Source organism: Malania oleifera, chromosome 10 (assembly GCF_029873635.1).
Source record: "Malania oleifera isolate guangnan ecotype guangnan chromosome 10, ASM2987363v1, whole genome shotgun sequence".
Lineage (NCBI taxonomy): Eukaryota > Viridiplantae > Streptophyta > Magnoliopsida > Santalales > Ximeniaceae > Malania > Malania oleifera.
The window spans coordinates 35,669,139-35,695,907 of NC_080426.1; the positions used below are offsets into that span (position 1 = coordinate 35,669,139).

Here is a 26,769-nt window from a genome sequence, read left to right on the forward strand (position 1 = left end):
TGAGGAGGTGCCAGTACAGATTTTGGATAGGAAAGAACAAGAATTACGTAATAAGAAGATTCCTCTAGTGAAAGTCTTGTGGAGAAATCATGTAACGAAAGAAGCTTCATAGGAGCTCGAAGAACAGATAAGGTAAAGATATCCCCAATTATTCAGGAAAATGTAAGTAGTAGGTAATGTTTCTTTTGCATGTACATGTAGTGGTTTAGTTAGTGAGTAGTATTTTAGTTTAGAGAGAATTTTATTTTGTATATGTAATCTCCTAGAACTTGGAATGTAACCACGGTATTCCTCCGCCATAAGTGAGGGTAAGTAATAAAATAAGTAGACCATTTTGCCTTTAAGAGATGCTGAATTGTATGAATAGCAAATTTCGATGACGAAATTTTTTTAAGGAGGGAACATGTAGTGACGTGGGGAATTATGGTATTTAAATAATGGAAGAAGGAGAAAAGGAAATTTTATTACTTAAACAGGGCCTCGTCGATGAACATAGGGAGTTCATCGACGAGTACACATGAGGGGCTCGTTGACGAGGACGTGTCTCGTCGACGAAAGCTAGTACATAAATATGCCCAAACTTCATTTTTGGCTGAAATTTCATGCGCATACTTTCCTTTCTCTCTCCTTTTCAGTTCCCTATCCTTCTCTCTTAATTTATGGGTCTGTTCTTTGCCAGATCGACGATCCGAAGCCACCGCGACACTCTTGAGGAAGTTTTCTGCAAGTCTACTGGAGTGGATCGTCGGTGAGGCTAGTTTGGAATTGATCCCAGATTCAAGGTAAGACTTTTTATTCGGAATTTGGCTTTACCATAGTTATAGGAAATGTTGTACATAGAGAAATACTAAAGTTTTGTTTTGGAGGATATCATTTTCAGGGTGTTGAACGGGAAACCCTGCGGGTGCAGGACTAGTTGTTATAGGGACTTTTCAGGAATCATATAAAGGGATAAACTAAGTTAGTTGTTTTATGAAAATATAATTATAGCTTTATAGCATTTAATTTCAGGGAAATAATATATATATATATATATATATATATATATATATATATATATATGAATTATGTTGGGAAAACATTGCTGCAAATGATGATATGTTTTAAATATGCGTAATACCCATTTTGTGTGGCATGAGTAGAATTTATTATGAATTACTGTTTTCTGGGAAAATGTTAAATGATAGAAAGTTTTATAATGATATATCGGCATATGGACTGAGAGTTTTTATATGATATATCGGCGTACGGGCCGAGAGTTTTATATGATATGCCGGCGTACAGGCCAAGCCATTTACATAATATGCCGACGTACTTGCAGAACCATTTATATAATATGCCGGCGTACGAGGCGAGCCTCTTATTTGATATATGATACGACGAACGGGCCGTGATTGATAAAATATGAATTACCAAGGTAGGGGCCGATGATTTTCACGTTATATATGCAAAATGATATGATGATATTAACTTGACAATTATTATTATGAAATAGCCATGTATCACAGTGTGAAATATGTTATATGTTATTAGAACCTGGCTGGCTTGGTTTAGGCTTACACGTGCACGGTACCGTAATTATGTGTTCATGATCATCATGATATTGTGTTATCGATGTCGTACGGGGCAGCGTGAGGATGGATAGTCGATGTGGTTTATTGAATTGTTGGCGCTTTTAGTGTACGAACTAGGTTTGACAGATCCATTGTACTTACAGACATTTACCTTGACTTGGCAGTGGTCGGCCAGCCATTGTCAGGTCCCGCCTTCGGGCCACACAACCCAGTCATGTGGAGGTAAGACATGACACTAGTCAACTAACATTTCAGGGTTGTTTTTGTACTATTATCATATGAGATGAATTATGTTTATGGAAATCCAGTATGTTCTGCCATGCTATGATTATATATGTTTTTCCCAGATATGATACAGACAGTTTTACTATATATGTTTATGTATGATTATATGTATAACAAGAAAATACTCATGTTGCCACACATCGATATTAGTTTATTTTCCTTACTAAGAGGTGTCTCACTCCAAAATTATACAACATTTCAGAAGCCCCAGGTAGAAGAGCGGATAAAACTCCACAGCATTAGGGATTAGCTGTTTTACCCTGTCTGAAAGGTAAGTTTGTTGCTAGGGTTTGACGGATTTGTGGGCGGCGACCCTATGCACTTTTGGGCATTTTTGGGTTATGTGTATTTTTACGATGTATGTAGTAAACTCTAGTATTGTATTGATTTGGTGTAGTGGTATGTATATGATGTCATGTTTCCTGCTACTTAGACTTCCGTGTTAAATTTCTGATGTATCCTTGGTACCCACGGGTTCAGGTTGATTATGATATGATAGATTGATTATATCGGGTTTTATTTATCATGGAAAAAAAAATTGTAAAATAAGCAAGTCGTTACATCGTGTTCATTGGCAAAATTTTGGAAAATGCTTTTGTCAATCCATTGGCGGATTTGAGCGGCACACTTCCGTTTTAGCACCGCCCAATCATTGTCTGTAGATGATGGAGGTTTGCTACTGACATCGATGACGACCAGCGTTGTCGATTTGTCACCATCTTTATCATCCGTTGCAGTCATCGATTTTTGGATCAGTGTTACAATGGGCTTCCATAGATCTTTAATATATCAAAGATCCTCCATCTTTAGCCTCCGGATTGCATAGTTAAATGCAGTTAATCTAATCATGTTGCTGGTGCTCTCTTTTATTTAATTTGTAGAAACAAGGAACCTCACTCTGATACTAGTTTGTTGGGAAAAATATTGGTAATGATAAATTTCTCAAGTCTAAAATAGATAAAATTAAATGGGTAAAATAAACAGAGTAGAGAAAATGACACTGAAAATTTTTACATGAAAAACCCGTAAAGAGAAAAATCATGAGACCGTAGTCCACTTCAAACTTCCACTATAATGATAATGAGGTTATAAAACTTCACCTTAGGGTGGATACCACTCATAATACAAAAATCTGTATTCTTTAATTTATAAATAACTTTCCTTATAAATTGGTTATCTCTCTATTTATCTTTAATAATATATTGAATACTCTTAATTTTTTCTGAATTTCTCTTAGGCATTTATTAATGTATATGAGGCAGTGTGCATACATACAGTAAAATTTTTTCTTCTTGCGTAATTTGGGTTCCCTCCGCATGGAGGGACCCATCACTCTTCTCGCATTGATTCATTTGAAGGCGCAACGAGACGGCCAAAGGGTCAATCCAAGAAGCGTTCAAACTCTCTCTGCCTTCTTCCCGCTGTATTACCAAGAGTATGGCTGCACGTGGTTTGTCTAGAACCTTCACTGGCTTGTACAACCTCCGTATAAACCCTATTAGGGTTAGCTCGAAGCTACGAAGAGCTTCTCTCAGGAACGCGTATATGGGAAACTCTTTGAATACGTGCCTGCTAAATGGGTTTTTTTTTATATATATTTTATTTTATAGAAATATCAGAGATGATGGAACAGTGAACTGGATAATTTAATCGCCCATCGTTGCTAGCTCGTTTCAAATTTTAGGTTTTCTCTGGTTAATTTTATTTCCTTGTAAGGAGCTTGTTATACCATTGCCGCTTCAAAAGCAGGACAAAAAAAAAAAAAAAAAAAAAAAAAACAAAAAAAAACTTCCCAATTGTACCACTGCTGACCAGATACGATGCCTGATCTTTCTTTTTTTTAAGCAAAGATTGCTGATTTTATATACCTTTTTATTGCTTTACTCATACCTTTTAGCTGTTGAAATTGAAAATAGCTGGCTTCCGGCCCTTTTGTTAATTGTTCAGAGAAACACTCCTAAAAAAAACACCAGAAGCTAAATCCCAAAGAGAAGCTGAAAAAAACTACCATTCACCAAGCTTCCAATGCAAGTAAGAAGATGTAAGTTGATCTGTAATGATTTGCTAATTTTTAAGTGACTAGTCAAATTTCACCATTAGCAATGCCTGTCGAAAGAAAAGAAAAGAAAAGAAGAGAAAAAGCTCTGAGGCGTAGATTTTAATAGTGGTGAGTGTCTACGGATATCTTGTTTCCTAATTTGTTAGATCATATTATTTTGAATACTATTTTTTTGCTGCATGTTAGAAAAATGAAGTAAATGGGATTCCATGTGACTTGAGTCATTGTAATGCTGGGGAATTCATGCTTAACCTGCAAGACTTTTAGTTTTTAGATGATTGTAGTGTGTGACAAAGAATCTAGTTATGATGAATGCTTGAACTATTATTAATTTAAGTGATTCTAATAGCAGACTAATTTTACTAAATTACGTGTATGGATCCAGTCACAGATGTGTGCCTTAAGATTAGTAATGTTAGATAAACAGAGTGGATATTTGTTAATTATGACTGCCAATATATTTTTTTGTACTTGCATGTTCAGTGTTGTCTTTAAGTGATCTTATGTGTCTTGTTGAATTTTCTTGGTTGATCTTGATTTCTTGAAAAAAAAATCTCAATTCTTTGCACCTTTCTTGCTTGATTTAATTTCCATGCTTTGTTGAATTTATAACTTCTTGCTTTTTGGTTCAAAAGTGTGCTTCAGCAGCTTATTGGCATTTGACTACCCATTTCTCTTAGCTCGATAATAATTTTTTAAAAAAAAAAGAAAAGAAAAAAGAAATCTTTGTCTTTAGCCTTATCCTTTAGGTTATGTCTCTGTTGTACATCGCACAAAATGACGTGTAAGCTTTGTGGTCCTCCAAGATGGCAATCCATTCAAGACAGGTTACTTGATATATCATCAGCATTTGGGGCCGCTGATCCTTGTAATTCTGTAGAAGAATACACCACTGGAAGTTGGAACTGAATGTGTGCCATGTTTAAATGAGGCCTGAGGATATTTTACCCACTTGCCAACAATATAACACCACGAAGTACTGGATGAACATCTTAACTTGACCTTCACAGCCAGAACAAAGGATTGGGCAAACCACGACCTGAACTAAATGTGTTCTATGTTTAAAACAGATCATAGGATGTTTTACCCAAGTTTTGCTGACAATGGAAAACAGTGACTAGCTACTAGCTTAAAGTCCTTAAGTTGTGAGTCGTGACCTTCATAGCTAGAACAAAGGATTGGCAAAACTATGTGTCCTGGCACAGTGAATGTGTTGCTTGTTTGTTCAGTTTATTCAGGATGTTAAAGAGATTTCTGATTTCCTTTGGACTGTTGTGGCATGATGCTTGATCCATGTTGCAATCCCAGGATGTTTTGTGCCATTGCCAGGATCCATGCCTTTTGATAGCTCTGAAATGATTTTTAGGATCAAGGTAATTGATTACCACCTTGATCTTGTTTTGGAAGTTGGAATTGAGTGTTGTGTGTTTCTTAATCTATAAATACATTTAAATCATGACTAGCCGTTAGTGATAAAATATGTGTATTGTAGTGATTTTTGGCTTCTTGATATATCTAATAATGAATATATTTTTTATTAGTTCAGTGGTTGTGGATGCCATAGGATTGTATTTCATTGTGTTTCCAATGAATATGACCTTTTTATTTTGCAATGGATAGCTATGATATAGAGCTACATGTTGACTAAGGCAATCTCCTTGTTTGGAAGGTTCTCAATTTTGAGTCAATTCATTTTTGCATTGCACTTGATGAAAACATGGAAAGCTTGCCTTGTTCCCACTTCTTATCAATTAAATACCTATGAGGCCTGCTTATCAATTAAATTTTCTTCTAACTGTTCCCACTTTTTACCTTTTTCACAATATTGATGCTCTCAGGTATGAGGTTTTCCTTACTAATAAACTATCTTCAATATCTTTTACTTATAATTATGTTAGTGTTTGAGATTGTTGATGCCAGTTTATAGTTGGCAACTTGATCAACTTTTCTAAATCTAAAATAACACAATTATTTAATGGGGGAAAGGATTAAATCTGTGAAAATTAAATTTCTAAATTTAAAAATTTTTATAATCATGTTATATTATGTACTTAAAAGTGAATTATAGTAACTGCTTGTGTTTGTGCATTTTATTATAGTTCTTCATCGACTTGAATGCTAAGGAGATAATAACTCCTGAAGAAGAGCTTTAACATCACGTGGATCACCTGACAGTTTAGAGTATTGGGTGGTGAGTCTAAATTCCTGTACTGAAAATTTTTCTTTGAAATTTAGTTAAATTAATTATTAAAATTTTCCTTTAAAATTTTGTTAATATGCATTAATCTCTTATAATGTATTGTGTTATTCCAAATCTGGTTACTTTTGTATTGAAATTCGAAACTAGAGAGAGAGGGAGAGATATGATGGATTTGTGCTGGTGTCTACTACTTTTAATTTCTAGTAACTATAGAAAATTTTAGTTAGAATTAGGATTGTTCAATACTGGCAGTTTAAGTTTCATTAAGTATTTTGGATAGTGGAGTATTCTGCTTCTGTTTATTTTTTCGCCAGTAGGTCACAAAAGTGATAAATTCATTAGCGTTAGAATTTATTTATTTTTGGATCGAAAAAGAAAGATTCTATTATATTAAGAAAAAATATACAATCAGAAGAATAAAAATCCATCAACAATATAGAAAAAGCTGAAATAAAAGAAAGCATAATCAAGCTAAAAGAGCTCTCGAATCCTGTAGTTCTTCCGGAAAAGACATCCCCACAAAATATCCCACTGCAAAATCCCATAGCGATGCCAGGTACTATATCTGGTTTCAAAGCAAAGAAACATCTACCCTTTCTGATTAGTGTTAGAATAATGATTTAATTGAAAGCATGAGATGAAAAATATTACTGTGCCATTTGTGTTTTCTGCTTTACTTCATGCTACACTGACACATTCCTAGTATTTCATTTAAGTTGTCTTTGCAAAGCACTAAATCACCCTTAGAAGCACTATCATTTGGATAGTTTTTCCCTTAGCATGAATGGCGGTTATTGGAACACGAAGGAGTCATGAAAGATTTTATCAAGTAGGTTTCATTTTCCTCAAAATCTCCATAAATGATTTTTTTGGAGAAAAAAAAAAGAAAAAAGCAAGTGCTCATTTTTAACATTTTAAAATGAAATAATACTTCACATACAAACTTGAGCATGTGCTGCTTGTACATGCATGCTGCATGCATACGTGTGCACACATTCCCGTTCTGGAAATGCATGGAAAAAGGCATTAATTCACTTGTGTGTCTCAGGAAACCACACAAACATGTGCTTTGCACACTTGCATCCACACAAACCTGTTGTCCTCCCTTTCTTTACGGACACACATGCATGCACATACAAGGAGGCGATAGAGAGGCAAAAAGAGCAACATAGCTGTTTGGATGGAATGAGGTTTCTAGTTTCTTAAGAGAAGTATCTCCCTGGCTATTTCTAAGTGGAGCAAATTGTGATAAAATCCCAGGGAATTATATGGCAGAAGACAATGTTTGCAGGGTAGTGCACTAGTGCCATGAAAAGATGGAATATAATGATGAATGTGATGGCATGCTTGCTGCAGAGTTGGTTTTCAATCATATTGTGAGAAAAAAAAAAAAAAATGCTGTGGCTTTTGTTAATCTGTGCCTATGGGAAATTCCCACTCATCATTTAATTTCCTAATGCAGGTCAATCCTTATCATATTTTTTCTATCTATAGTCCTAACCTAGTTTTACTTATCTAGATAAATTAATAATTATAGATAATTTTCTCCTTGTACCTTTTGAGGAAACTGGTATATTTGTTATTTTGAATTTATTACTCTATTAGTTAGGGAAATCATGTGGTCACTTTATGAGCTGGAACCTGGGATGGGTGTTGTCACAGTCACAGCAATTTTTTTTACCACTTTTGATTGCATTGCTTTGAGACTAGACGGCATTTATGTTACTGTTGTTTAAAATATTAATATTTTGCAAAAGAGATTGTGGGCTGCAACTCTATGTAAGGAAAATCATCTGTTTTTGGAAGGATGTTATCCCCCTTGCCCAATTGGTATTGATTATATATATAATTACCTATGATGCATGGATACAAATATGGGATATGAGATATGAAATTGGGGAACATCGACACATCCAATCTTAAAAACTTGAGATATAATATGGCAGAGAAAAAATTATTTTGATATCCCCCTTGCCCAATTGGTATTGATTATATATATAATTACCTATGATGCATGGATACAAATATGGGATATGAGATATGAAATTGGGGAACATCGACACATCCAATCTTAAAAACTTGAGATATAATATGGCAGAGATAAAATTATTTTGATATCAAAATAGGAGGTTTCATTAATAAGGAATTTACAAGAGGAGAGTAAGAGACCCCCCTGTCAAAATTCTGGAACAAACCAGAAGAAAGAAACTAAAAAAAACAAAGACTAGAAAAAATCAAATCAAAAGATTCCTCCAATCTCACTGAACTTCTGTATAGTTAAGTCCGTTGTAGCACCCAAAACCAACACACCACAAAGAGGCCAAGTATTGAATATTTTCCCAAACCTAGCGCCAATTCAATTTGTTTTCTCCAAAAAGATCTGTGCATTATGCTCCAACCATAATTGTCCCCACGACACTGCTAATATACTGCATTTCCAAAGTAAAGCCCTATCCTTCCTTCTTCCGAAACCCTCAAAATAAATAGTCATCAATTCCTCCACCGAGGCAGGGCAAGCCCAATTTTCTCCCAACACACCAAATGACTTACTCCAAATTCTCCAAGCAAAATCTTAGTGTAAAAAAAGAAGAGATGCTGTTTCAGAGTTCAAATAGTGCAGCACAGAAACATCTAGATATAAAGCCTTCAAAGGTCTCTTGATTCGCAACAAGTTATTAGTATTGATTTTTACTAAGCTCAATCAGCCAAATGAAAGCCTTAATTTTGGAGGGGATCTTTGGCCTCCCCAATAAATGAATATAGAGGGAAAAAATAAAGAGTTGGAGGGGAACAAAAACTCAAAAACGATTTACAAGAATAAGCACCCAATGATCTGAAGACCAAGGCTGAGCATCTCTATCTGAAGAACGATGACAATTATTCAATAACAACAACAAAAGGAAAGTTCCATCAGCTCCCTATCATTTAGAGACCTTTTGAAATGAAAATTTCAAGAAACCAAAGGGCTAACCGAATCAACTGCAAAGAAGGAAATCACATTATTCTGCCCTGAGCCCAACCAGAAGAGATGAGGAAAATATGTGGATAAAACATCATTACCCAACCATGAGTCTTTTGAAAAATGAATCTGAGGACCCCTCCCACCTACAAATTTAATGTGAGGAGCGAACGGATAAATCTGAGGGCTAGATCTCCATGGACTCTTCGAAGAACATTGCAAACTGACCTTGGTATCCCACCCATAATGTGAGGAGTGAAACGGATAAATCTGAGAGCTAGATCTCCATGGACTCTTCGAAGAACATAGCAAACTAACCTTGGTATCCGCCCATTACACCCAATGCAAACTTATTTATCACTCTATGCCAAGGGTAATGATCTTTTAGGTAAAATGCCATAATCATTTAGCTAAGAGTGTGATGTTTCTAGATACCAATTTTCCAAGACTCACCCCTCCCTCCGATTTAGACTTGCAAACCTCTTCCCACCCTAAAAAATGATCCCGAAGACCCCTGACCCCAGATGACTAGAGATCTCTTATAGTTTTATCTATCTTATTAGCAATACCTACTAAAATCTTAAAAATATAAAAATAATATAATGGGATACTAGATAAACAGGCCTGAATAAGAGTGATTCTATCCCCAAGGGAAAAAGGAGCCCCTTTCCAACCATCTAGCCGCTAGGCCGCCCTTTCCATGACTGGATTCTGAAACTTCACATATCTAGGGTTACACCAAAAAGGGACTGCTAAATAATTTGAAGGCCAATCCAAAAGACCACACCCTACATCAGAAGACCACTCACCAGCTCATTTAACAAGCACGTTTATATTTGCTAAACCACTTCTCCCATATTTATTTTAAGCCTAACACCCTCTTAAGAACTTGGAGGATAGCTAAAATACTTTTGAATGAAGGATTGTGATCATCCAAAAGGAAAATAGTGGCATCTGCAAACTAAAAATGAGAAACCATCACTCCTTCTCTACCCTCTTCCAACCCTCGCACCGACCCCTGATCCACAGCCCTATTCACCATTCTACTCAAAACATCAACTACTAGGACAAACAAAAAGGGGGGCAGTGGATTGCCTTGTCTAATACCTCTCGAAGCTGTGAACCATGACTTTGGTTTATTCACAACTACTGAGAACCACACATTAAACAAACAACCCCTTAACCACTGGTTCCAACACTCACCAAACCCCTTTCTCACAAATATCTTATCCAAAAAGCTCCAACTGGCTCTATCATAGGATTTCTCAAGTCAACTTTAAAAATGAAAACCCTGTTCTTCGTCCTGCAAATAGGGGTGAACAAAAATTAACAAAAAATGGAAAACCAAACTGAAATAAGTTTTTGTTTGGTTTTTCGATCTTCGCTTTCAGTTTCAATTTCAAAGCAAAAACCGAAAACTGAATTTATTATAAAATATATTAATCTTTTACATAATATGCAGTATATTCTTACTCTATTAATTTACTAAACCCTCTAATTAGTCATTGCATATTCAAAAGTTCAATCAATACTTTTAATTATGAAATAAATTCTATGTGGGTACAGTGCATAGTTCATGTAAAAGAATGAAGGGAAGGCCAGACAGGGTTTTATAATTGTGGACATCTTTCACTATCCTTCTATTCAATGTGGGACTGAGGAGTCCTCAGTTTGTTGCTGTAGCTCTGCAGCACATTGCCTCTCCTTGCATTCCCTTGTCCCACATTGCTTGAGTGAAAGAATGGAGCTTTTTCCCTTTCCTATAAATACCCATGTAATGTGGTGCTTCTTTCATGCCTCCTGGCACTTGCAAATGGTTGAATGTTTGGTTAAAATTTTTAAAAACTGAAGCTAACCGAACCGACCCATTTTAAACCAGTGCTTTTCAATTTTTATAAACGAGCAGTTTTTGGTTCAGTTTCAATTTATGATTTTTAAAAACCAAATATATTAGTTCAGGGCATAATTGAATCGTATAAAATTGAGTACACTCCTACCTATCCTCCACCACCTTATTAGTCACCTAAATAGCATCTTCTATTTGTCTACTCCTCACAAATGCACTTTGATGAGCTCTAGATTTAGTCTTGCCAAGCACTGCACTCAGCCTATTAGCTAGAACTTTGGCAGAGATAAAATTATGATTGAACGTATATTTTTACATATATACATGATATTTTAACTAAAATACCTTTTCTTTAGTAAGTTTGTCTTGTGTGTGTGTGTTTATGCACACTATATATGAATCTGCAAATCCTGTAATTCATTTTGTGGACAAAAAAAAAAAAAATCTATCAAGATGTTAGTTAACAAGTCACAATTTACATAAATATGTACTTCATAAATGTTTAACTAACACTTGTAGGAATGTGTAGCAATTGTACTCATGGATTACCGTGTACTCCTTTAACATGCAAATTCAACATGTTTTCAATATTTCATATCTCGAAAGTATGACTCTCTAACACAAATCTATTTTAAAACATAGTTAATATGATTTCTCAAAGTGTGACTAAATATCCTTCGACACAATACGAACATTGACTTCTTAAAAATACCTTACACATGCAGATTATATAGCAACTTCTAATGTTCTTATATGTATTATTAAATATATTGTCTACATGCATATTCTAAATTCTAATAGCCTACATGCATACATACTTCTAAACATGGTTTTAAAATTCAGACTGGTCGCTTAGATCAACGGGCCAAACCAATTAGGCCCATTGGTTGAAGTAGTAATGTTAGTGTGTGTGTGTATATATATCTATGATGATGATAATATTACACTTATGGAGGTAATATTACAAATATGTGATCATAGTCACAATTTGCATTGATATAATACCCTCATCAAGGATAATATTATAGATATGTGGTCGTAACACTTGGCTAATAAAAAATAATTACCAACAACAATTTAGATAAAATTTATACTTTATTATTTTTTAAAAATAATTTTGTAATTTATTTATTATATAATATTAAGAGTTGGATCAATATCAAAAGGCAGATAGAGAAGAGTTCGATTGATTAAAAATTCATTTAAGTTGAAGCATATGGATATTATATTATGGATTTGTACTATATACGTAGCAAATAAGCCATCAAACCCCAGTTGAAATTTATAGCTCAGTTGAGGTCCTTGGATCAATGTTTTCTGCTTGCAATTTGCCCACACAATATTCTCATTTCTTCTTATGCAGCTGTTGATTGCAATCAACCCCAGTTCACACCAATACAGGCTGGTTTTGACTACGTTGGCTGGGTCAACCCTGATTGTTTCTGTTATCTAGGTTGTAATTGGACTGACCTGGTGACTGGTTCTGGTCGAACATGTTCAGATTGGTTGGTCGGTCTAGTTTTTGAAACCATGCTTTTAAATAATAGATCAATATTATCTTAAATTTATTTAGATTTTCAATCTCGATATGGACTTTTTTTATATCTTCTTATATAATCTATAACTTACCCTTTTTAAAATATTTATTTTAAGAGCAATGTGATATATTAGTATGTTCTATGTATCTGTCTATGTATATACACATATAATAAACAGCAAATCAAAATAAATATAATTACAACAAGGTATTATCCTTTGGCTTAACATAAATGGAACAATGCTAGACAACTGTTTTTTACAATTTTTAAAAATAAGAATTGATATATATATATTCAAATTTAGGCTAATACATGTCTAATCCTTCAAACCCTTTTGTTTTAGCATTATATATTAAACATGTAATTATCATATTAGTTTTTGTAAAATCATGTAGCATTGGAACTTCTATAAGGGTTTCCCGTCCATATTGTATCTATAAGACCGGCACTATTTGTTGCTTCTACTACTTCATAAATGTGTTCATAATCCCCAAAAAAAGAAAATCTATTTTTAATATCTGCCGTTCTTTAACTCTTCTCTATGATGTATTGTACTACACAAGATCTTTAGACATAAGGGTCTTTATGGTTATCAAGGATTTTTATGATTACTATTTTACAAATTTATGTTTTGATATATTTTTTAGGGATTTGATATTATTTCCTAGAGATTATTTCCTTATAGTAGTTGATATTATTTCCTCACAATTGACTAAACCACAAGATCAGAAGCTTTGGTTCTAAATGGAGAAGTGACATCCTACAAGAAATGGCAGAAGTAGGAGGCTTCAAGTGTCGGGCAATTCATGTCCTTGCTCTCATGCTTGACTTATTTACTTGTGAAACAAATAGATTGGGCATAAGTAGTTGATTATTAAGATTAATGATATAAAATCAGTTGTAAACCTAGGGTTCTATGTTTCATGTTTTCACTGTGAGGTTTAATGATGAATTAATGGAAATTATAATCAGTACGGAGTTTTTTCCTTTTTTAGAATTATCTTACACATCTTTGCAAAGTTATTATGATTGGTTTCCATGGATTTTTCTAGAGATTAATATAAAAGGTCTGACTATGGATTTTTTTTGGAGAATAATATAATAAGGTCTGCCATTGATTTTGGTCCTTTTTGGAAAAACTTTCAGAAGTGGAAAGTACGAACATAAAAGGTTAGGCAGAAAATAAAGTAACAACTATGGACTCAAGTAGAGGTCTCTTTGCTTGGAAAAGACTAATTCAGCTAGTGCGTGTGCTAGTTTCTGAAAGCTTTCAAGTCATTGTAAATGTAGACATTTCATATTTTAGAAACCAATGTGAAAAAACAACTCCTTTGAAAATTTTGGATAGAATTGTGATGTAGGATAGGTAGGGGAAAACTAGGGAAATTGAATTAGTTTAGGGTTGGAAAAATTGGTGGGATAAGTGAAATTAGGCTAGAAAATTAGTGTTTCGAATCTGGTGAAGGTTATTAATCAAGGAGCAGATATAAGGTTATATAAAAATATTAGCATCACAGTAATTAGTTCTAGGAGACTAGGACTGACTCCTTGGAGAAGAAAGTCTCTCACTTATTGGGTTCAAGGATTTGCAACAATAGCAAACAATTCTTGATTCATTCTTCAGTAATCAGTACAAAAATTATATGTATGCCTTGTTGTGTTGAGCACCCCACTTGTGCCAAATACCAATACTACAACTTTTGCTATTGAATATATAATCAAAACTAAAGCAATGCAGAAACTAATAATAAAAGACAGCAATAAATAACAACACAAGAATTTATGAGGTTCGATACAAAATTACCTGCGTCCTTGGGTGCTGGCGATCAATCCACTATTTCCAGAAAAATTACAACTTGGGCAAATTTCAAATTTCCAATAGTAATTAGAAATCCCCTAGGGTACAAATACTATTTGTAACTCTACAAATTTAAGGTGTGATTACAAATGGTGAGGGAAGCTCTTTATATAGCTTCAACCTAAAGTTCAAAAAACATTACCCACCAATGTGGGACAAAAACCAACATGCCTGTTGATAGCTTAACACTAACATAATCGATCTCTAAATAGCTTCCTTAACAGCCTCTGAAGTTCCCATGTACTCTGCTTTTGTCATAGACAAAGCGATAGTAGACTGTATGGTAGACCTCCAATTCATTGCACCATTAGCAAATGTAAATACATATCCAGTAGTTGATCAATGTTTATCTAGATCACTTGCAAAATTAGAATCCAAATATTTAACAACACGTTGATCAATAGTATTATTTTTCTCAAGTACTATACCAACATCAATAGTATTCATAATGTATCGTAAAATCCATTTCACAGCTTGCCAATGTCCATTACCTTGATCAGGCATATACCTGCTCACCATACTAACGGCTTGTGAAATATCAGGTCTTGTACAAACCATTACATGCATCAGATTGCCAACTGCACTTGCATAAGGAACTTGTGACATATACTTACGTTCCTCATCTGAATTAGGAAATAAAGAAGTACTAAGTTTGAAGTGAGGAGCAAGCGGAGTGCTAACTGGTTTTGATTGCTCAGACATGCCAAAACTTTTTACTACCATCTTCAAATAATGTTTCTGAGTCAAACTAACTTTTGCTCTCATTCTGTGTCTGCATATCTCCATGCCATGTATCTTTTTTGCTTCACTAAGATCTTTCATCTCAAACTCTTGATTTAACTGACTTTTCAGTTTGTGGATTTCTTCATTGTTCTTTGAAGCTATCAACATATCATCAACATACAAGAGTAAATATATAAAAGAACCATTCTGTAGTCTACAAAAATAAACACAATGATCATGTTTATTTCTAATGTACTTGTGACTAATCATAAGCTGATGAAATCGTTTGTACCATTGTCTTAGAGATTCTTTTAAACCATGCGACGATTTTCCCAGTTTGCATATCCAATTTTCTTTTTTAGCAACCTTAAATCCATCTGGCTGAGTCATATAGATTTCCTCTTTCAAATCACCATGTAAAAATGCAATTTTTACATCAAGCTGAACTAGTTCAAGATCAAATAATGTTTAACAATTGGAGAAAATACCTCATTATAGTCAATACTTTCCTTCTGTGTGTAGCCCTTAGCTACCAATCTATCTATGAAGCGAACATTATTTGCATCTAGAAATCCTTCTTTCTTTACATAAACTCATTTTCAACCAATTGCTTTCTTACCCTTGGGCGGCTGAGCTAGCTTCCAAGTCTGATTCTTATGAAGAGACTGCATTTTTTCATTCATTGCTTTTACCTATTTGTCTGATTTAGAGTTCCTCACTGCTTCTTTGAAAGTGTAAGGAACATTATCATCTACAACTGGAAGTGCATATGCCACTGTGTTAGTATATCGAGCAGGTTTTCGAATTTTTCTTCTTGGCCTCTAAGAAACAATTGATTCTTATTGCTATGAAGATTCTTGGATTGAAATCTCCTTTTCTTGTACACTATTCCCCAGTGTAATTGGAGAGTTACATCGTGTAGCCTCATTTCTCATTGGGTTTCCCAAAATTATCTTAACCTCCACCTATTGTTGAGTACTATTGGTCATTTCTTCAACTGGTGACTCCTTGCGTATTGTTTTCTTTATCATTACAAGTTCATCAAAAGTCACATCCCTACTTACAATCATTTTTTTCGTCTCTAGACACCAAAGACGGTATTTGTTGACTCCTGCACTAATCCTCAAGAATAATGCTTCTTGGTTCTAGGATCCAACTTAGATTCTTTAACATGATAATAAGCAACAGTACCAAATACATGTAAAGAATCATAATCATTAGCAGGTTCTCTAGACCATACCTCATAGGGTCTTTTTCCCCCAATAACATATGATGGTAGGCGGTTGATGAGATGACACGCATACCTAACAGTCTCAACCCAAAACCTTTTGTCCAACCCAACATTAGACAACATACATCGAACTTTCTCCAACAAAGTTCGATTCATGCACTCTGCCACCCTATTCTATTGTGGTATATTTCTAACTGTAAAGTGTCGAGTAATACCTTCATCTTGATATACCTTCACAAACGGATCCCTCGTGTATTCACCACCATTAACTGATCTAAGTCGTTTGATCGTTCTGCCAATTTGAGTTTCAACCAATTTTTTCCACTTGAGGAAAATATCACACACTTCATTTTTATTCTTCATAGCATACACCCAAAATTTTCTAGAAAAATCATCAAAAAAAGTAACAAAATAATGCATACCACCCAATGAAGCAGTTTTGGTAGGCCCCACACATCTATGTGGATGTAGTTTAAAATACCTTCAGTCCAGTGGGTTGCAGAGCCAAATTTCACTCTTGCCTGTTTTCCCAGAATACAATGTTCACAAAACTCAAGCTTATATACCTTTGCACCTTTCAATAAACCTTTCATCACCACAAGCACACCTGATTTAATCTTTAAGGTTGCATCTTTCAATGTAATAGTGAGCCCTTTAGATTTTAAGGCACCCAATGAGATCAGATTTTTCTTTAGGCTTGGACATATCTAACATTAGTCAAGGTTTTAACAGTTCCATCTTGACATTTCAACTGTATTGAACCTATAATTTTCAAAATTAAAAAACAATTCCCTATTGGGACACATGTGACAGGAACAACTAGAATCCAAAATCCACTCACCACAGTAATGTGTCGAAGATGTTCCGACAAGAGAAAAATCTGACTCACTCCCATCACGCTTGGCTATATTGACATTAGAATGTGCTTTGCCCTTATTCTTTTGCTGCAATGTAGGGCAATCTTTCTTTCAATGTCCTTTCTCACGACAAAAGGCGCATTCATCTTTAGTAGGTCTCTCTTGAGATTTATTCCTTCTTTCGGGTTTACGACTCTGAGAACGTCCCCTTATTGTCATTGCTTCTACTACTGTTTCATTATGGACCCTCTGATCCTTTTTTCTGTATTCAATATTAATCAATGCAATACAAACAACGTCAAAAGTAACTTTATCCTTCCCATATAATAAAGTGGTGGTGGGATGCTCATAATCATTAGGGAGAGAATTCAGCAACAATAAGGTCTTGTCCTCATCTTTGAATTTTTTATCCAAATTCAACCAATCAGCCAAAATTTTGTTGAAAGCATTTATGTGATCATTTATAGAAATTCTTGGTTGATACTAGAAGCGAAACAATTTCTTTTTCAAATAAAGCCGATTTTCCAGACTCTTGGTCATAAATGTATCTTTCAATGTCTTCAACAATTTCTTTGCTGATGTCTCTTTCATAACACAATATTTCTTATTTTTAGCTAGACACAAACGAATTGTACTACATGCCTGACGATTGATTTTTCCCAATATTTGTCGCCTATATCTTCTGGTTTATCTTCTAGAGTAATATCTCATTCCAATTGGTACAGGATGTCCATCACCTCACATTGCCACATACTAAAATTATTGGTACCATCAAAATTCTCCACCTCAATTCGAGCATTAGCTATTGTCTTTGAAAATGATGACGAAGCTATTAGGGTTGTAGTTTCTGCCATCTTCCAAAACTATATATCCAATAGCAGACCAACAGAACAGAAGGCCTAGGATGAATAGTACCGCACTTATCCCAACTGTGTCTACTCTATATATCCTATGAAATTCCACTTTGACCAGGCCGACCTCTAAGGAGCGACTGAGCCGCATTGGTCTCTGAGCACTCACTTAGATAAGGTCTTTATTAGACATAAAAAATGGAATCAAGGATCCTAACAGAGAAGCACCTCTGTATCGGCACTATTCAACTTGGCTCTGATACCAATTATTGTGCTGGGCACCCCACTTGTGTCAAACATCAATATTACAACTATTGCTATTGAATATATAATCAAAACTAAAGCAATGCAGAAACTAATAATAAAAGACAGTAATAAAGAACAATATAAGAATTTACGAGGTTCGGTATAGAATTACCTACGTCCTTGGGCGCCGATGATCAATCCACTATTTTCAGAAAAATTACAATTTGGGCAAATTTCAAAGTAATACCCTAGAGTACAAATACTATTTGTAACTCTACAAATTTGAGGTGTGATGACAAATGGTGAGGGAAGCTCTTTATATAGCTTCAAGCTAAAGTTCAAAAAATATTTCCCACCAATGTGGGACAAAAATCAACATGCCTGTTGGTAGCTTAACCCTAACATAATCAATCTCAAATGTCTAAACTAAACTAATCTTGACCATAAAAATTGAACTAGATAAATAAAACAAAACTCTAGAAACAACTGAGAATGAAGACCCAAAATACCCTTACCATTGGACCATCAACAAAAGAATACCAGACTTCTTGTAACTGCTATAGTACTTGTACTAGACTTCAGAACTTAATTTAACTCCTAGGTCAAACCTCCTACCCCGTCATCCCACCAAATCTGTGGTCATAGTTGAAGAGCAAAAGAAGAAATTCATTGATAGTCTAAGAAAATACAAACAGGAGAATAAGATATCTCCTTAACAAAATCTGGTATAATCCAGAAAAAAACGAAGAAGAAAACCAAAAAGCTAAGAGAGCAAAACAGAAAAAAAAAACAACGAGCCCTAACAATTCAACAGAAAATGTCAATTGAACTGAATATCTGAAAAGCACACCCCCTTCAAGTTCCCATCACCCGCACACCAAAGAGAAGCCAAATAGTGAATCTTCACCCAAATCAGAAGAAACAACTTCTTCCCAGAGAAAATACATGCATTACATTCCATCCACAACCCCTAAAATACTACTGCAAAGAAAGCACACTTCCATTATGCTGTCATTTCCTTTTTCCTATCAAAACAGGCAAAAGAAACTGCCAAAAACTCCTGAATTGTCTCTACACAAACCCAAAATTCTCTGAAGTAATTTGAATAGCTTGTTCCATACCCTCCAGGCAAAATCACAATGTACAAAAAAAGGCAGAGCAGATTCTGAGCTGTTAAAGCAAAGGACACAAACATCTGCAGAGAGAGCATTCAAAAGTCTCCAATTGGTATTGACTCTATAAAGCTCAACCAACCTGAGAAAAGCTTTGATTTTAGAGGGGACTTTGGCCTTCCAAATAGTTTTGTAAAGAGGAAAGATAGAAGCAGTACGAGTAAAAAAATCACAAAAAGATTTGCAGGAATAAACCCTTGAGGAATCCAAAGAGCAAAACCGACTATCTGCTTCCAAAGAGACTCAACAGTTATTCAGCAAGACTAAATAAAGAGGATAACTCTTCCGTCTCCTTAGCATTCAAGGACCTTAGAAAGTGAAACTCCTAAGAAGGCAAAGGACACCTGGATTAATACTAAGAGAAGCGGAATCATTCTGCCTTGAGCTTAAACGAAAGAGGCGAGGAAAAAAGTGGTGAAAGCAACATTCCCAGACCAAAGATCTTTCCAAAAACGGATATTACAACTTTCTTTTGTTTTTTCTATGGACTCTTAATGGCTAATCCTCTCTCAGTAATCCTGGTACATTCTGACTTAGGCTTCCCTTTCCACTTGTCAAGAAATTTTCAGTGTTTACCACTTATAGTTTGAAACAAAATTATCATCTAGCTCATCTTCATTCTCCTCTCACCCTCTTTGGATCTACAGCTTGTTTTCCTTTTACGTCTCCCTTCATGGTAGTTCCTCCTAAAGAGTGAGAATTATATGGTTGATCTGCTCAGAATGGAAAGCTGTTCTTGTTTGGCTTAAGCTGGTCCCGCTTTTGGCACTTGTTTCCCTGCCTTGAGTGCTAAACCTTTTACTAGCAGGTTGCTGTAATTACTGTCTAACCTACAAAGCCATCTGGAAAGCATCCTCAAGGCTGTAATTTTCTTGGTGAGTAGCTCCCTGCGAATTTGAGACCTTAACCAATACTTATTTCTAGGGAGAGTCTTTCTTTCATCTCAGTCATTGCACACTAAACATAAAGGTCATTGAATGTGTATATTCAATAACTGTCATTATTCCCTGTTGTAATCATGAAGATGATCATGGCAATCTAATGGCAGATACCTGTCCCTCAACTTCAATTTTATCTCTACCTAGTCAACCATTGGTGGAGGGTGGTGATCCTCGATGTTTATCCACCACACTTTAGCATGCTAAGTCAGTTTCATTTTTACAAATTGAGCTTTATGATCTTTAGTTATGTAATGCCAATTGAAATAATAATCCATACTAGCAAGCTAGCATGCCAACGGAAGCTTGTGAATCAATTTTACCCACAAAATCAGGAATTAACATATGCCCCTTTTTAGTATTATTGTCCAGCAGGTCCTTATGCTGAATTCTTTTCACATATGTCACCCTGTGTGCAATAATTTTCTAATGGCTCCTGTGGCTGGTTTCTTTATCTAAAAGGTCTAGGATTACCCTCAGTTCATTGTTGGCAGCTATTTCTGCACTACTATTTAACCCTTTTGCATCTTGTTCTTCAACTACATCCATTGGTTTAGCTGAATGTTGCATATCACACATTCATGTATATCCTAATCATTCATGGGAGCTTTAAGACTATCCAACTTGTAATTATTTTCAAAAGCAAATCATCCAGTAGTCCATAAATCTTGCCCTAATGTCACATTTGATTTGTGGAATGATATGAAAATTGAACAAAGAGTACATAAGAATCAAGTGCTAAATTTGATCCCATCCTATTCGTATGTACTAACCCTATGTTTGGTACACTAGAATAAAATGGATTGAAAGAAGAATAGAATGAATAAGTATGTGGCAAATTTGTGAAATAGTAAACACCAATACCATTTCATTCCATTCTATTCTTTTCTATCAAGCAATACATTACTGTATACAATAAATAAACAACAACAAAACCAAGCCTTAAGTCCCACTAGGTGGGGTTGGCTATATGAATCCTTTTCCACCAATTTATGTGATCATGGCCATTTATTTTGACAAATTCAGGGCTATTGAATCCTTACTATCTCGTTTCAAGTTATTTTAGGTCTACCTTTACCTCTTCTACTGCCCCCTACAACAACTAACTCACTCTTCCTCACTAGCGCATTGTGTGGCCTACGTTGCAAGTGCCCAAACCATCTGAGTCATCCCTCCCTTATCTTATCTTCTATAGGAGTTACACCTAACTTACCGCGAATATGTTCATCTCACAATTTTTCTTTCAGTTTTATATCACTCATCCATTTAAACATTCTCATCTCAGAAACTTTTTCTTTTTAGATATTCTATTTCTTCGTCGCCCAACAATCCGATCTGTATAGTATAACTGGTCTTATAGCTGTCCTATAAAACTTCCCTTTTAATTTTAAGGGTATTCTACGATCACAAAGCACACTTGAAACGCTTCTCCATTTCACCAAACCTGCTTTAACTCTATGCATTACATTATCTTCAATTTCTCCTTCAACTTGCATAATAGATCCAAGGTATCGAAATCTACGATTGCAATTTATTTCTTCATTATCAAGTTTAACTGTCTCCAATATTCCTCCTACCATTATTGAAATTACATTTTATATATTCTGTCTTATTTCCACTTATCCTAAAGCCTCTAGATTCCTAAGCTTCTCTCCATAATTCTAACTTAGGCTGTACTCTGCCCCTAGTATCATCAATCTATACTATATCATCTGCAAACAACATACATTATGAAACCTCATTTTGAATGCTCTTAGTCAGTTGGTCCATCACTGAAGCAAAAAGATAAGAGTTCAAAGCAGATCCTTGATGTACACCTATGGTGATTGGAAATTCTCTAGTTTCTTCATCTATAGTCCTTACACTAGTCATTACTCCGTCATACATATCCTTAATGACATCAGTATACCACTATACCTACTACATACATCTTTTTTTTTCTAAAACCCATCCTAGAACTTCCTTAGGTACCCTATCATATGCTTTATCTAAGTCAATAAATACCATATGCAAGTCCCTCTTCTTTTTCATAAACTTTTCCATTAATCTTCTTAAAAGTTATATAACTTCCGTGGTAGATTTTTCAGGCATAAAACCAAATTGATTTTTCTAAGACCTTCATTTCTAACCTTAATTTTTGTTCAACTACACTTTCCCACAGTTTCATCGTATGACTCATAAGTTTAATTCCATGATAGTTATTCCAATTTTAAATATCTCCTTTATTTTTGTGTATAGGTATTAAAGTGTTTTTCCTCCATTCATTTGACATTTTCTTAGTTTTTATAGTTGTGTTAAATAAATTAGTTAATCATATAATTCCATTATCGCCAAAGCATTTCCAAACTTCAATTGGGATATTATTTAATCCTATAACTTTTCCATTTTTCATCTTTTTTAGTGTAAACTTAACTTTATTAACTCTAGTTTTGCGAATAAATCTCATATTTTTAGTTTTTCCTCATTTGTCAATTCTAAGTTTAATCCTTTTATTTGGTTTTCATTAAAAAACTTACTAAAGTAACTTCGCCATCTGTCTTTTATGTCTTCATCCTTAACCAAGATAATATCATCCTCACTTTTTATACATTTTATATTTCCTAAGTTCTTACTCTTCCTTTTTTAGCTTTAGCAAGTTTAAATATATCTCTTTTTCCTTGTTTGGTATCTAATCTATCATACTAACTATTAAATGATCTGTGTTTAGCTTCACTAACGGTATTTTTTGCATCTTTTCTAGCCTCTTTATACTTTTCAAAGTTATCCATGTTTCTACATTTTTGCTATGTTTTATACCAAATTCTTTTTGTATTTACGATTTTTTTGAACATCTTTATCCCTCTACAAACTTTTTTTGCTATTTGAGAATCTTCCCCTTGATTTTTGCTATCTTTTTAATAGAGCTAGCTAATCTACTCCAAAGATTATTTGTATCTATCCCATCCTCTATAGTTCTATCCCATCTTTGATCATTTATCTTTAAATTTTATTATATTGTCTCCCTTTAGGTTCCACCATCTAGTTCTCTTACATTGGTTTATTTTATCATTTTTCTTCCATTGTTTAATACATATATCTAACACTAAGACTATGTTGTGTGGTTAGGCTTTTACCTGAAATAATTTTACAATCCTTGCATGATAAACGATCTATCCTCCTAGTTAAAATAAAAAATCTATTTGAATTATATTTTATCCGCTTTAAAAGGTTATTAAGTATTCTTCTCTCTTCTTAAAGCAAGTATTCATTGTAATAAAATTATATGATTAGTGAAGTCTAAGATCATCTCCCTAGACTCATTTTTGTCTCCATATCCATATCCGCTATATATCCTCTCATAACCTTTATTATCTCTTCCAATGTCTCTTATGAATATTTTCTCAGTCCCTAGTATGCCTTGTATAGTACTATAAATAAATAACTGTAGTAAATCACTTCTTGCTGCGAGTAGGCTTGTTTTCACCAAAAAAGCTTTGTACTAAATTGACATGGGACGAGTAGGGAAAAATTAGGGAAATTGAAATAGGGTGGGATCTCTAGAAGAAATTGAGGGAATAGATGAAATTAAGCTAGAAAATTAGGAAGTCAAATTTGGTTTGGAGCTTATTAAGCAAGGACATAGATAATGTGCATAGAACTATTAGCATCACACCAATAGGTTCTAGAAATCACTTTTGGTAGAAGAAAATCTACGTTCTTGCATTCAAGGGTTTGCAACAAAATGAGGCACTTCTTCATTTAAAAGCAGCATAAAGATTATATATATGCTTGTTGGTTGCTTAACCTTAACAATTGTCTGTCTATTGCTGAAATTAACATGATTTTGACCATACAAAATTAGAATTAATTGGGAACAAAACCCCAACATAACCTTAACACAGGACCCATTATGAAACAAAAATAACCCGACTACCCATGTGAATAGTATTTATCCATGTGAACAGTATTGCTACAGTAACTGCAAACACTACTCGAAGTCAATGATTGTGCTACAGTATTGTGAACAGTACACTTAAAAAGTCAAATTTAACTCCCTGCTAAAGCTTGCTTCCCCTTCATCCCACGAGATCAGTGCTTGTGATTTGATTATTTTGCCTCCTTTTGTTTCTTCTATGGACTTTTAATGCCTGATTTCTGTCAAGCTGTTTCAACACTAAACTATGTTTATAATTTTCTGTCATCATAAAACAGATGACAAAGCAAAAAGTTGTATTGAACAATATCATGGAATAAACAAGGAATGCTTGCTCCTAAGTTTTGTTATGGGAATGTCTATTACTATCACATTTCATGTTGAATGAAGTAATACTAATTTTTGCTTGTGGCTTTTTTCTAAATTATTACATCCTTTCACAATTTTTATTACATTATCTTTGTGTTTGATTGTATTCCTATGAATAGACTTTCCATTAACCAAACATAAAGTTAGTTTACTTTTTTGAGCAATTTAAGTGTTGGATATTGTTCATATTCTCTTTTTATCACATGTTCTGTTTTGTGTTTCTAATGAATGAAGCACAAGCTCTGTGGTGTGAGAATCTAAAGTTCAGAATTCTTACGTGTGATTTTCAAAAGCTTCTGAGTTCATGGGTGTGGGATCCTAAGTTTCAGACTTAATGTTGATTTCACTTGATTTTAACATCAATTTGGAATTGTAATACCACTCCCTTACTGAGTCCTTGCATGCACATGATTGTATGTATTTGTTTTCCCTACCTGAGCAATTTTCCGAAAATTATCAGATGTCCCAAAGAGAATTTTTCTGAAAAACTAACGTCAAGAAAGGATTTGGATTTGGCCCAAGGCTTAGATTCATCCAGATTCATAGTGCCTGAAAGCAGTTTGAGCAATTCACCAGAATGCCTTGCATTCGTCCTTGAACATTCTGAGTTGAGGATCATGTGATCAACCCACTCGCTTGAGATCATGCAGTTATAATTCTTGTGGAGGTTTTACGTCACTGGCATGATTTGATGTATAGACAAAGCATTAACATGCGTTAATTTGTTATACTTGGGTTGGTTTGATTAATAAACAGTCAATTCTCTATCCGTGTTATTATGCTCTATTTGTTCTGAAATGCACTCTTGTCATCTGTTACAGATGAAAAAAGCACTGATCAAGACATCCTGCATCTTCTAGCTGACAGATTAAATGATGGAGCTTTTAGAAACTATCCCATTTCAGGAACTGCGAGGGACGTCCTGCCGAAGGACTGACCTCTGGAAATAGGGTTTGGAAAACAGGGAACTGAAAGCTCCCCGTCAGGTTCAGGATATGCCAATGAGAAAAGGGTGCTTACTGAGACTCAGGCAGGTGCAAGCCAATCTTTTCTGAAAGCAACTACGTAAAAAGGTATTCGGGGCAGGCCCAGATAAAGTTCGTGGCTGGTGCCTATCAATCCACGTTACTTGGGTTTGAAGACGACCCACTTAAGGTTTTTGTCCCGCCAGATAATATAGTGCTCTCGAACAAAATAGGGAAAATAATTCTCGCGTGGAAGACAGGGCTTGTGCTTCCTATAGAATGGGAGCAATCTTAATGGCTGTTTCCTAAAGACAAGGAGGGTGTACCCTCTTTCCAAACTTTTGACTATGGAAATTTCTGTTGCTTTGCCCTTCGCTATGAAGGGTACTTTTGACTTTAGAGACTACTTTTTTTTTTTTGATCAAAAGGTAAATGTATATTGATCAAAATGCATAACAAAATGCATATTTACAAGTACTCTGGCATCCCTAGGTTGTTTGGAACCTTGTTCTTCATCCAATTACAATCAAAAGAAATAAATCAGAACCTAGGCATACCCAAGGGCTATATATAGCCAATCAGAAACTTATCAATACTTCAATGATCTAGAAAACCTGTGATAAAAATTCCGAGACTTAATCAATGGAAAACAAATTAAATTTTTCAAAGACTCCCATGTATGTGAATTTTTGTATTACATTAATCATTTCAGGTGAGGAAATGAAGTGTCCCTCAAATCTAGCTCTATTTTTGAAGTGCCACAGAAAGTACACCGAGGCAGCAAGACCAATTCTCCTTCTTGCAGCATGGAAATTCTTCCCTTTACCTTCTTTGCACAGCCATTTCACTGAAACTTTGATTGTTGACATTTCCCTTTTCAATTCCAACCATCTTTTTATTCCCTTCCATACCTCAGCTGAATGCTTGCATTTAAAGAACAGGTGGTTAAAGCTCTCAGGTTCCACCCTACAAAAAACACACATTGGATCCATGTCATCTGCCACCACATTTTCACAAGTGGGTAATTTTCCTTTCACACTCTGCCATAGACAAAAAGCATGTTTGGGGAGGATGTCTCTAGACCAAACAACTTTAACCCACGGCACCCTGTGTTTTTTAATCCTCCAATATTCATAACACTGATGAGAGTTGTTTTTCCACAGCTTCATATTTTCTTCTGCACTT

The 26,769-nt window shown here is 34.7% G+C and overlaps 1 long non-coding RNA gene across 1 annotated transcript; it reads left to right on the top strand.

Moving 5' to 3' along the window:
• The first annotated feature begins 3,264 nt into the window (after positions 1-3,264).
• Positions 3,265-25,983, top strand: LOC131166050 (uncharacterized). Its single transcript, XR_009139722.1, has 3 exons — positions 3,265-4,026; positions 6,018-6,109; positions 25,441-25,983. It is a non-coding gene; the product is annotated as an uncharacterized LOC131166050 (long non-coding RNA).
• The last annotated feature ends 786 nt before the right edge of the window (positions 25,984-26,769 follow it).